Here is a 13047-nt window from a genome sequence, read left to right on the forward strand (position 1 = left end):
TTTTCCATCTTGTAATAACACACGTCCTTATCCAATTCCACTAGCATCACATTCAAGCTCAAAAGTCTTATTAAAATCAGGAAGTTGGAGTAAAGGAGCATGTGTCAACTTATCTATCAATACCGTGAAGGCTTCTTCCTGTGCGGTACCCCAAACAAAAGGCACACCCTTCTTTGTAAGCTCGTTAACAGGTGTAGCAATGGTGCTGAAATCTCTCACAAAACGCCTATAGAAACCAGCGAGGCTAAGGAAACTCCTCACTTGTGTGACCATTTTGGGCTACGGCCAACTCTCAATAGCTTCAATCTTGGCTTTATCAACTTCAATTCCCTGTGGAGTAACAACATAGCCAAGAAAAGATACTCGGTCGGTGCAAAAGGTGCACTTTCTAAGGCTACCAAACAAACGTGCATCATGTAGAGCAATAAACACATCACGTAAATGTTCCAAATGTTCCTCCAAAGATTTACTATAAATCAGTATATCATCAAAATAGAATACCACAAATTGTCCAATGAAAGCATGTAAAACTTCGTTCATTAATCTCATGAAAGTACTAGGTGCATTAGTTAACCCAAAAGGCATGACTAACCACTCATATAAACCAAACTTAGGTTTAAATGCAGTTTTCCATTCATCTCCCAATTTCATACGAATTTGATGGTATCCACTACGAAATTCAACTTTGGACAATATTGTAGAGCCACTCAATTCATCAAGCATATCATCTAGCCTAGGAATAGGATGACGATAGCGAATAGTAATATTATTAATGCCTCTACAATCAACACACATACGCGATGTACCATCCTTTTTCGTCACTAGAATAATAGGAACAACACAAGGACTAAGGGATTCACGAATATAACCTTTGTCGAGCAGCTCCTAGACTTGACGCATAATCTCCTCCGTCTCCTCTGGATTGGTACGGTATGGTGCACGGTTGGGTAGCGAAGCACCGGGAATTAAGTCAATCTGATGCTCAATCCCTCGAATAGGTGGTAATCCCGGTGGCACGTCTTGTGGAAAGACGTCAGTGAACTCCTGCAAAATGTTAGTAACAACAGGAGGCAAAGACGAAGGCACATCCTCGAATGAAAATAATGCCTCTTTGCACACAAAAGCATAGCAAACAGATTTGCTGAAATCTAGATCATCAATATCAGATTTGGTGGCAAGTAAACATGCACTTTTCAATTTAATTTCAGAAGCAACACTAGATGGTTTATTATTAGGCTTCATTTATTGCTCAAATTCTTTTGCCACAATCTGATTTTCACTCTTGTTGTGCTCCTGTTTTGCTTTATTAGCTCTATTAATATCATCTTTCAAAATGGAATCAGGAGTCATAGGAAGCAAAGTAATATGTTTATCCTTATGAACAAGAGTATACTGATTTTTTCTACCATGGTGTATAGAATTTTTATAAAATTGCCATGGTCTACTAAGTAATAAGGAACATGCTTGCAGGGGTACCACATCACAATCAACATAATCAACATATGTAGATATACTAAAATGCACACGAACAGTACATGTTACCTTAACCTTTCCGCTGTTATTGAACCATTGGATATAGTAAGGATGCGGATGTGGTCTTGTGGTGACAGATAGCTTCTCCACCATCTCCATGCGAGCCAAGTTGTTGCATCCCCCTCAATCTATGATGACGCGTACAAAACGTTCCTTCACAACTCCCTTTGTATGGAACAAATTATGCCTCTGATTTTCTTTGCTTGTGTGGCCTGCACACTCAAAACACTTTGAGCAACTAAACATTCATACATGTCAGCATCTTCAGGAGCCATGTATTGCGTCTCATTTTCAGAATCATATCCACCGTGTTCTTCACGTGTAATAAGAGCCAAAGTCTCCTCATCATAGTCACTAGCGGACTCATAACCACCATCCTCAGTAGCAATCATCACACGCTGAGATTTGCATTCTCTTGCATAATGACCTCTTCCCTTACAACGACGACAAATAATATCACTTGTGTGCCCTGTTGATGCCATGGAAGAAGAAGAGCTCTATACAGGCCCGACAGGTGTGCTCTTGGTAGATAGTGGTGGTTGTGCCTGCTTTCTTATATCACGACTGGAGGTAGCAGCTGATGGAGGTGCTGATGTAGTAGAATGTGTGGAAGTAGAGGATTCACGCGGTGTCCATGAGGAAGGTCGACCTGCAGAATAGTTAGTTCGTGCCAATGCCTGTCGATCCTGCACTTCACGCTCAGCTTTACAAGGAATATGGAATAAACGAGTGATATTATTATACTCCTTATACTCTAGAATGGTCTGAATCTCTCTATTTAATCCACCCATAAAACGTGCAAGCATAGCTTCATTATCGTCAACAATACCACATCTAATCATGCATGTTTGTAATACCTGATAATATTCCTTTACATAATTTTTTACTTGTCTTAAATGCTGTAATTTTTGAAGTAATTCACGTCGATAATATGGTGGAACCCAACGAGTACGCATAGTAGTTTTCAAAGCAGCCCAAGTAGTTGGAATATTATTCGGATATAATCTACGATGTTCAGACCACCACACACAAGCAAAACTAGTGAAAGCACAAAGTGCAGCAGCAACACATCTCTCCTCGGGATATTCTAAACATGTAAAACGTTGTTCGGTTTCTAACTCCCAAGTAAGATATATATATCAGGAACGTATCTACCCTCAAATGGTGGAATATTCAATTTCAGTTTAGGGAGATGGTCATGATCTCGTACCTGAGGGGGATCCCTACCATTGCGATTATTTGCATGTGGACGGCCTGGTGGTTGTGGTGCTGGTGGTTGCACGTAGTTCTGATTTTGATCAACCTCATCCTCGTAATCTCCCGCATAACCATCCTCCTCCTCATCAGCAGCAAGAGCCACAGAAGTATCAATAGCAGCACCAACAGTTTGGCCAGGCTCAAGAGGGACACGGCTCGCTCGACGGAGGGCTATTTCGTGACGTGGAGGTAGTCATCGTCATCGTCGTCGTTGTTGTTGTTGTTGTTGTTGTTGTTGTTGTTGTTGTTGTTATTGTTGTTATTGTTGTTGCAGAGGTGCGGCAGGTGCAGCCAGTGGTGGTTGTGGAAGATGCGCAAGCAGTTCATTAGCTTTGTTTCGAACGTCTTCTCAAGGACAGTTATCTTATCCATGGCCTCTTCAAAATTGTTCAGCACATCTTGCACCTGTTCAGTCTTCATTTGCTACAATTTATCATGCAACTCCTTATTCGTCATGTTCTCCCAGTCAGTCTCATCGACTTGTGATCCTGCCATGGTTAGCAGCAATAGAAACATACAAGAATATGATCCTACAGACTACTAGAAAATGGTGGTGGTGGGGCGTCACAAATTTTTCAAGCAAATCTCAAATTCTTACCAGTTCTTACCCAGTAGCAGGCGGTGATCGGCAACCGTCGTAGTCAAAACTCTCAAAGCTTGGATAGAGCGATTACCAGGGAGAGTCAAATGCACGACGTAGATGTATGTGGAGCTGGGAAGGCTTATAATATGGTAGCAAAAAGGGTCAACAATAATCAATTCAGAGATGCAAAGTTGAATAAATGCTCAATGATGGTACTGTGCTGGTCCTAGGCGAGACCGTGCTAGAGACGCGAGCCTAGAACACTAACAAAAACACGGCGCTGGACGTAAACAAGGGAGGAGCACACTATGATTTTTTTTCTCTTTTCCTATTTTTGCACTTTTTTCCTCTCTTTTTTGCTCCATAATTTTTTTTGAAAAAGTCTACATATGGTCTAAAAACTTCCTAGCCAGAATTTTCCAGACTTAGTTTTTTTTAACTGGAACTAATTTTGTACTGCGGGTATCATGAAAGTTCGGGAGTCCTACTCTATCATGACTCGAAGTATGGCGTGATCTAGAAATCCAAAACAGAGTAACAAAATACTAGACTCGGACTAGGACTGGTGGCGGAGATGAATCTGGTGGAACTCGGACTGGTGGCGGCGACGAATCTGGTGGAACTCGGACTGGTGGCGGATATATGTTGCAGGTGGACTCGGATTGGCGTGATGGCGGCGGATAGGTGGTGGCGTATATGGACTCGGATTGGTGGTGAATATGTGGTGGTGGTATATGGCAGTGGCGACGAAGTTGGTGCGGTGGTGGTATACGGCAGCAGCGATGATGATGAGGCGGTGGTATATGGCAGTGGCGACGTGAAAACCTGTGAACAGAACTCGAAACTCTAAGGGACAAGACGCTAATACCAGCAATTTGACACGATGATGCAACTACAAATTTAACAAAGCAAATACAGAAAAGATTATGCAAAGGCTCAGATTGGTTCGGATAGGATGAACTAACCCTATTTTTTGGCCTTTTTATGGACTATAGGTATGAAGGATATACTCGATCTAAACTACAAAAAAAACTGTAAAATCTCACTGAGCAACCTGGAAATCTGCTACCACTTGATAGAGGCAAAGGTGTCCCGCCTTTCAATGAGATGGTGGTTATCGTTTTGGAGAAAGTCGACTTTGACGATCTCACTATGAACGTGCAAGGACGTCGCATCTTAGCAATCGCTAAACCAACTCCGAGAGGTTATTGACCATGCCGGAGCATGATCAACCTGACCACGAAGGTCTGTTTCCTGCAGGCAAACGAGGAACAAGCAAGAAATTAAGATTGCAATCTGGATATTGCGAATATAAGAGGAAAGCTTTATTGATCAAGGTGGGGTTCTATGACGCCTTTGTTTGGTCGTTGAACACAAACGAAGTACACGAAGTTGCAGCTATGGCGAACTTTAATCTAAACAAAACTCAAAGTTTAACGGCGCCCTAAGGGCAGTATATATGGAGGAAGAGGGGGGATTTCGTGGCCCTTGGAGGAGGGGTCCGAAACCAACCCTAACTCTTGTTTCCCCACACATACGGACTCTAAAAATAGCCTATACTCAAGTATTCGAAGTTACATGGGCCTGGCCCAATAATAAGGTAACGCAGCACCTATAATAGCCTCTGGATGAAATTTATGAAGTGACATCTTGTATATTTCGTCCAAGGCTTCGCGCACTCATTATGGTGGCTTCAAAGTCCTAAAATCATCACTTGTAACTCCGTTCTGGTTCCCCTTGCGCATGCCATCATCTCCATGCTTGATCTTGCTCCAATGATCATCCTTCTTGTCCAACCTAGGCCCTTCATTTGTAAGCAAGACAAATGTATCTAATTTAGGTAGCATCATCTTCTCAAGAACACTAGAATCCTTACCAAGAAACGAAAGTACCTGGTAATTTAATTGACGTGCGCGAGCTCTAGTAATTGGTCATGTATATGTATCAGTAGGGGTTGTTGGTGTAACTTTGTTAGTGATGTCCTCATCATTAAGCAGGTAAGAAAACATGCATGCAAGTTTTGAAAAACACTTGGTTTTATTCAGCTATGCACAGGGTATGTGCCTGGCTTTGTACAAAGGGTTACAAGTCTCGAAGACTATGCTTGTACAAAACAGGTTGCCGGGGCAAGGCCCGGCAACCGTGCCTCATGGGTAGAACTTGCGAAGATGCTCAATATTCCATGAGTTTTGCACACAAATGCCATCTTCAGTCTCCGGAGGGACTGCGCCAGGTCTGGTGACTCATAGTACCTGATAAGGGCCTTCCCACTTCGGCATCAACTTGTTTGCAGCCTTGGTGGACTGAACGCACCGAAGGACAAGGTCGCCTTCCTCAAGGCTCCGGGCATGTACCTTGCAGCTATGATAGCGGCACAAAGCTTGCTGGTAGCGTGCAGCACACATAGCAACCTGGAGAGGATCTTCCTCAAGGAGCACGGCATCGTCATGCCGTAGCTACTCCTATGCTACTTCATCATAGGCAAGTATCGAGGTGACCCATATATGAGTTTCGTGGGGAGCACCGCTTCTGCACCATAGAGTAGGGAGAAGGGTGTCGCCAGTTTCTTCTAAGGTTTCTGGAATTGCTCAAGTTCCTGCTCAACGCTTCTTGTCTAGCTCCAGTCTAGCACTTGTACCAGTCGCCTACCAGATCACGGCTTTGCTCCAATTCGACTCTCCAATTATGCAATCCTCTCCAAAATTGGGGATTTTCTTCACTTTAGCTAGGAGCCTCTTTTCCTTCTGCCCAGCTCCCCGAAAACAACGTTCGACTTGCATGTGTTAAGCATATAGCTAGCGTTCCTTCTGAGCCAGGATCAAACTCAGATTTTGACTAGACCAGTGGCTTGATTTGGTGTCGTCCTGAGTGACCAAAGAACCACCGGGAACTCATCAATCCAACGCCTCATGCACTTGTGCAGCCTGTCAAAAGTTCTTGTCTTGAGCCCGCGCAATACTTCAACATGTGTTCTTTCTGCTTGCCCGTTGATCCTTTGGTGGGCAACGGATGCAAAGCATACCTTGCTTGCAAGGTTCTGAGTGTATTGCATGAAATCGTGGCTCGTGAATTGGGTGCCATTGTTCGTGATGATCCTGTTTGGGACACCGAACTGGCAAACCAATCATTTGAAGAACTTGACGGCTGACTGTGTTGTTACCTTTCTCATGGGCTCTACTTTAGGCCACTTTGTGAACTTACCGATAGCAATGTACAAGAACTCAAAGCCCCCAGTAGCACGGGGGAAGGGGCCCAAAATGTCGAGCCCCCAGGCCAAAAAGGACCAGGATAGAGAAATTGTATGGAGGGCTTGCACTAGTTGATGATGCTCTTCGAATGGAACTGGCATGCTTCACATCTTGTGTACTAGCTCAGTTGCATCCTGGAGGACAGTGCGCCAATAAAAGCCCTGCCGGGAAGCTTTTCTCGACGAGGGTTCTTGCTCCAATATGGGAACCACATACCCCCCTGTTGGTGTCAAAACCGGTGGATCTTGGGTAGGGGTCCCGCACTGTGTGTCTAAGGTTGATGGTAACAGGAGACAGGGGATATGATGTTTACCCAGGTTCGGGCCCTCTCTATGGAGGTAATACCCTACTTCCTGCTTGATTGATCTTGATGAATATGAGTATTACAAGAGTTGATCTACCACGAGATCGTAATGGCTAAACCCTAGAAGTCTAGCCTGTATGACTATGATATTGAGTATATCCTTTCCGGACTACACCCTCCGGTTTATATAGACACCGGGGGGGGGGATCTAGGGTTACATAGAGTCAGTTACATAAGATGGAATCTTCATAGTTGTTCGCCAAGCTTGCCTTCCACGCCAAGGAGAGTCTTATCCGGACACGGGTACAGTCTTCGGTCTTCATATCTTCACAACCCATCAGTCTGGCCCATAGATAACAGGTCGGACGCCCGAGGACCCCATAGTCTAGGACTCCCTCAGTAGCCCCCGAACCAGTCTTCAATAGCGAGGTGTTCGGCACATAGATTGTCTTCGGTATTGCAAGGCGGGTTCTTTTAATGATTTCCAAGTAGTGTATTCGGCTGTAGATCCAATGTCTCCCCTTGGCTTCTGCGCTTAATGTCCTCGATTTCCACGTGTTGAGCGAATGCGGACAGTCAGGGTATTTTTGCAAATAACACCCCAGCCCTGCAAGGAAGAACATCTATTTAAAGATCCTGGATCTCAGATCCTTTCGGCACCAAGCGGAGAAAATCCTTAGAGACCGCCAGGCAAGACCATTCCAATATGGCCAATATTCCCAGCTCCTCTCCCCGTTCCAACCTAGAGAGAGGCGAGTGGGAGAGGTGCTCTGTGTCCCATAGCCGATTGGAGAAGTTGCAAACGCAGGGATTTCTCCCTCCGGCAGATCTGGTCCCTGTTCGAGCAGGGTTAACCTCCTTCAACGGCAAAACCCAGGCGGAGGATTCTCCCAATCCGTCTGCGGGAGAACGAGTGTGCTTCGTCCCCTATCTGCTGAGGGGAGTGGGGTTTCCAATTCACCCATTCCTCAGAGGGCTACTGGAGTACTATGGCCTCCAGCTGCACAATTTCACCCCTGGCTCCATCCTCCACATTGCGGGTTATGTCGCTCTATGCGAACTATTCCTGGGTTGCGAGGCCCATTTTGATTTATGGAGAGGACTATTCTGCCTCATCCCTCGCAATCAAGGTGAATCAATTTTTGAAGTGGGGGGAGCCGAAGTGTGGCGCATCACCGGGACCGTATACATGTCCGGTATGCCGAAGAAAGCTCCCGAATAGTGGCCTTCCGAATGGTTCTACATTGGTGACGTCGCTCTACCCGACCCCGTCCGCATTGGCCTCCCCGAGTTTTCAAATGCTTCGCTGAAGAAACGCCATAGTTGGCGTCCTTGGAGCCTCGAGGAAGAGGATAGCGCAGAGATCAGCTTGCTACTGGGCAAGATCAAGACGCTTGCCTAGTCCGGATTGTCAATAGTCGAGGTGATGGCGATTTCTATAACGTGGGGGGTCCAACCACTCCAATACCGAGGACTGCCCATGTGGCATTATAACGGAGAAGACGATGCCTCATGTTATGGCCGAAAGGGCCTGAAAATCCCCGCCGCTCTAGCCAAGATTCTAGCTGAGCTGTATAAAGGGGAAAAGGAGGAATTCAGCCATCTCCAATATCGGGACGGACTTTCCATGTACAATCCTCCTAGGTGGGTAAGGTTTAGCTCCACTATTTTACTCTTGTACCTGGATCATTTGTTGACAGGCAGCATCTTATCTGCTCATAACAGGAATGGCGAAAGGCTGTCGAGGGGATCCATGACCCTGCCCCCAGCCGGAGAATCGCAACTGGGATCTTGACCCTAGATATGAAGAAGATCCGGACATATTTGTGGAGCTTGAGGAGGGAATATTCTACCAGATGAGGTATGACGGTACATATGTACCCATTATCACCGATTACCCCGGCCTCCTTCCAGCTTCACACGTAAGTAATCCGAAGACACCTTATCCAGAAGAGATCTCTTCTTCCTTCTTACCCACCGCACTGTTCTGTGCTCAAAAGGGGAAGCGTTCAGCGCGCCGTACCGCTCCGGTGTTATCTCCGAAGAGAGTGTCCCCCACACCAGGCGAGCCTTCCAAGAGGAAAACAAATGAAGACACGGTCGGGCCTTCATCGAAGAGGTATGAATTTGCCAATATGCACCTGGGCAGTCACATCCAACCGTGACCTTCCTGTTTTCCATGTGTCAGGAAAAAGGTGCGCCGGACTATATCTGGAGGTTCGAGCGGCCGTACTTCCCGCAGCCAGGACTCAAACCCTGCTGTAAAGATGGTGGCTGATGCGGGGGTGACGCCAGACTATCCTCCAGCCAAGGACTCGGATGATGTATCCGTCACCAACTCAGAAGTGGAGAGTGCCATGAATCATCATCGTCGCCGGGCCATTTTACAAGACCCTGGATTTTCAGAAGAGTCGTTTAACGCCTTCAACTCGGCTAATGCATACATCCGAGCTGCTCGAGATGGGCTTAACAGGGCCACAAAGCAGCATTTGAAAGATGTGCAGGTAAATTTGTTTTGTCTAACTATGACAACCATATGACAGTAGCCCCCGAGACATAAAGGAGTTGAAACAACTGATTTAAGGATCAATGTACAACCAGGTGCTTACGGAGAAGAACACCCTGTTAACTCAGGAAGTAGAGAAGTGTCAGGGTTGGCTGCTTGCTGCCAATGCCGAACTGGAGAAATACAAGGCATCTCCCAGTAATATTTCCCTCTATCGAGAATTCAGAATGATACACTGATAGTGTGAATCTAGATTCTTATCTTTGTATTGGGTCGTTAGATCAATTACGAGAGCAGCTGGACGCCGCTCGAGGCGAAGAACATGGAGCATAAAAGCTACTAGCAGCAGGCGAGCGTGTATTAACAAAAGTCATTCAAGAGAAAAAGAAACTCTAGGATTCGAACACCAAGCTGGGCCAAGAACTGAAAGATGTGCGAGCTCAGCTAGCTGACTCTGTGAAGGAGAAAAAGAAGCTGCAAGGCGGCATATTCAGTACGTGGCCACTTTTATCTTATAATAGTTCGGAGGTAACAGTAGCTGATATAGCTGTAATTGCAGGTGTATTGACGAACCGCCCCGAAGAAGAGGTGTTCGGATCATCAAGTGATCTTTTGCAAGGGCTATCATAGTTGCGCGAGCAAGCTCGACAGGCGATGTGGAGTGTGGCCAAGACCTTATGGCCATCCGACTCCCCTCCACGAAGCATGAAGAAGCTGGTAGAGCTGTTCAGGGGAGTGCGGCAGCGTATCCGACTGTGGAAGATATTGGCTTGCCGAGAGGGTGCTCGAGAGGCCTGGGCCATGGTGAAAACGCGGTATACCAAGCTAGATCGGAATCACATGGCCCGGATTGGACCGGTAGGGTCGAATGGGGAAGAAATTCCCGTTAGTTTAGTATATGACCAAGTGGCAGTGGCCGCTAGACATTCCCAACAGGATTGTAAGTTAGACTGCCTATTGGAAGGTATAGAAGAGGAAGTCTTTGAGTCTTGAGTGACTATGTACTTCCTTCTAGGTGGATAATAAAGACAATTGTCATCGCCGACCTTTTTGCTTCAACCTCTGTACCCGAAGGTGCAGAGTGTTTCCGAATACCCTAATGATAGAATATACTGGGGTATGCACGGGAACCAGGTGTAGGGGTCATAATTGCTCGAACAGACAATGTGTATCCGGCTAGTTATGTTATATTACATTATGTAAGAAACATCTTCCAAAGAGAATAGTTCTGTTAAGGGTTCCTTTCCCTGGGTGTGCATGCGTTTAATGTGCATGTCTGAACTGTGATTGAAAAAAAATCATAGAGTAAGTAACATCTGGGGTTCACAATGGAGTAAATGCAGAAACGTCTTTAATTTGCCGACCAAATATTCCCTGAAGAACGCTAGCTTTCGGCTTCACCCAGTCTGAGGTATACATCTGTATGACCCGGCAGTAACAATCGCAGAGGTGCTCCCTTTATGCCCTAGCCGAACTAACGGGAACGTAGGACATAAGCACAGGAGCCAGGAAACCCAGCTTCGCCAAAACTTAAGTCATATCGATGCATATAATGGTGAAGAAAAGGTACATATGGAAAGACGCATATGTATTGGGCTTGATGCTCGAAAAATAATAGCAAGCTTCTGTACAAGAAGCCCCCAGGTATAATGAACGTACATATGTAGAGATGTACGCATCAGGTAGGGATGGTCTAGCCGTACTAAAGTCGTAAGGCTAAAGAAAAAATGAAAAAAGGGAAAAACAAAAAGAGAGGGAAAAATAACTGTAATAACGGAGGGAGGAAACGAACACAGAGTTCGGCGCTAGGCATAAAATCGTCGTAGTCTAGCCGCGTTCCAGGGGTTCGACTCCAAGTGATTGTCTGACGCATCACGTAGGTGGTACGCTCCTCCGATGAGAACTTCGTCAATGATGAAGGGACCCTCCCACTTGGGCTTGAGTTTGTCCTTTTTCTTCTCCGGCAAGCGTAGAACGAGTTCACCAACGTTGTAAGTCTTGGCCCGCACTTCTCTGCTTTAGTACCTGTGAGCCTACTATTGATAATATTTGGAACGGGATTTTGCGACGTTGCGCTCCTCCTCCAAGGTATCTAAGCTGTCCTGCCGATCTAGCTTGGCTTTTCTCTCTTCATACATACGCACTCGAGGTGAGTCATGAATAATATTGCAGGGTAACACTGCTTCCGCACCGTACACCATGAAGAAGGGTGTATATCCGGTAGTGCGCTTGGGCATGGTCCACAGCCCCCAGAGTACGGAGTCGAGTTCCTCCACCGAGTGCTTGTATGATTCCTTCAAAGACCGCACTAGTTTGGGTTTTATGCCACTCATGATAAGACAATTAGCCCGTTCAACTTGACCGTTTGTCTGTGGGTGATAGACAGAGGCGTAATCGAGCTTAATGCCTAGATTAGCACACCAGATTTTCACTTCATCGGCTGTGAAATTGGAGCCATTATCGGTGATTATGCTGTGCGGGACACCGTAATGGTGTACCACGCCGGATATGAAATCTATTACTGGCCCCGCTTCAGCCGTTTTGACTGGTTTAGCCTCTATCCACTTAGTGAATTTATCCACCATGACCAGCAGATACTTTCTCTTATGGCTTCCTCCTTTAAGGGGTCCAACCATATCGAGTCCCCAGACCACAAAAGGACAAGTGATGGGGATTGTTTGTAAGGCAGTGGGGGCATATGGCTCTGGTTGGCAAAGAGTTGGCATCTGACGCAATATTGGACAAGGTCATGTGCATTTGCTCGGGCCGTCGGCCGATAAAACCATGTACAAAAGGCCTTGCTAACAAGGACCTGAGCTGCGGCATGGTGACCGCCGAGTCCGGCATGAATTTCAGCCAAGATCTTCCGCCCCTCTTCCTCAGATATACATCGTTGAAGGACTCCGGTAGCGCTTTTCTTATAGAGCTCTCCGCCATGAACCTTGTAGGCCTTCGAACACCGTATAATGCAGCGGGCCTCATTCTGGTCCTCAGGAAGCTCCTTCCTATTAAGGTAGGCCAGGAAGGGTTCGGTCCATGGGGCAATGACTGCCATGATGAGATGCGCCGATGGTGCTATTTTGGTGGCTGGGCCTCCAACAGCATCGGTGTCTCCGGGATCTAGGGTTATGTTTGGATCCGGACTAGTGTTGCCGTTTTCCCCCTGCCACACCATGGATGGGTTAAAAAGCCTTTCTAGGAAGATATTAGGTGGGACGGGGTCGCGCTTAGCGCCGATACGAGCAAGAACATCCGCAGCTTTACTTTCTCGAGCCACGTGATGGAACTCGAGCCCCTCGAACCGGGCCGACATTTTTATGACTGTGTTATGATACGCTGCCATCTTCGGATCTTTGGCGTCGAAGTCTCCATTTATTTGAGATATTGCAAGGTTTGAGTCCCCACGCACTTCTAGGCATTGTATGCCCATGGAGGCAGCCATCTGGAGACCATGCAATAAGGCCTCATATTCCGCTATGTTATTGGAGTCTGTGTATAGTATTTGGAGGACGTACTGAACGATGTCTCTAGTAGGGGACGTTAAAATGACGCCCGCTCCTAACCCTGCCAGCATTTTGGAGCCATCGAAGTACATGACCCAATTGGAATATGTGTC

This window comes from Triticum aestivum, chromosome 7A (assembly GCF_018294505.1).
Source record: "Triticum aestivum cultivar Chinese Spring chromosome 7A, IWGSC CS RefSeq v2.1, whole genome shotgun sequence".
Lineage (NCBI taxonomy): Eukaryota > Viridiplantae > Streptophyta > Magnoliopsida > Poales > Poaceae > Triticum > Triticum aestivum.